The following is an 875-nucleotide window of genomic DNA, read 5'->3' as shown; positions in this document are numbered from 1 at the left end:
GATGTTTTGAGGAGAATTTGCGACAATGCTTTCACCAGTAGAGTGTTGCGAATCTGGAAATCATTATCTGAGCATGTGGTAAAGCTACGTGTCATGAGAACATTCCAGCAGTCTGTAGACGTACATTTGAAGAGCCAGAGCACACGTGGATAAGGAACAGGTACTGGAAAGTGTAACCAGGACAGACAGATGCGAGATGGGTGTCCTGAACGCAATGGGTCAAACACAAATTTGTGTGTTCAAAGGCAATCGCAGGCGTGGCTCTGTGGCGCAATGGATAGCGCGTTGGACTTCTATGTCACTGCTCAGATTGTAATTCAAAGGTTGTGGGTTCGAGTCCCATCAGAGTCGACTTTTAGTTTATGGTTTGGAAGATGGTCAGAGCAGACTCAGCTGCTCATCTGCAAAACCAACAATATTCGTGCAGAAACCCAACTGTCTCGAAACGAAATATTTTCCTCTCACAAGTTTAAATTTTTGATGTCTATTTATGATAGAGATCAATAAACATCTGTTAGTCAGTAGACAACACGATGATGTGGATAGGCTGGAAAAAGACACAAAATTGTTGTGTCAGCCATGATGATATTGAATCATGGAGCGGGGCCAGATCGGTATTAACAATGGGCTCCTTTGTGTCTGTGCCATTTCTGGTCCAGATTTTTAAACAATCGTAATGATAACAATATGAATTAAACACCACGAAATATTTTGGTCTCACCTCCACATCCCTTCCCTTCCAACTGGAATAGACAGCTCTTGTTTTAGCTTTAGATCAGACTGTGGAGAATTCTGACAAGTTCTCCTTCAGGCTGAATGTTGCTTCGCATGGGTTTCAAAGTGGATACATGGAGCAAGCAAATGCATGGAATCAG

The 875-nt window shown here is 42.6% G+C and overlaps 1 non-coding gene across 1 annotated transcript; it reads left to right on the top strand.

Moving 5' to 3' along the window:
- The first annotated feature begins 259 nt into the window (after nt 1-259).
- trnar-ucu (transfer RNA arginine (anticodon UCU)) lies at nt 260-351 on the top strand. Its single transcript is given in 2 exon segments — nt 260-296; nt 316-351. It is a non-coding gene; the product is annotated as a tRNA-Arg (tRNA).
- Nucleotides 352-875: the final 524 nt, after the last annotated feature.

Source organism: Hemiscyllium ocellatum, unplaced genomic scaffold (genome assembly GCF_020745735.1).
Source record: "Hemiscyllium ocellatum isolate sHemOce1 unplaced genomic scaffold, sHemOce1.pat.X.cur. scaffold_89_pat_ctg1, whole genome shotgun sequence".
NCBI lineage: Eukaryota > Metazoa > Chordata > Chondrichthyes > Orectolobiformes > Hemiscylliidae > Hemiscyllium > Hemiscyllium ocellatum.
This window is presented reverse-complemented; position numbering and strand designations above follow the sequence as displayed.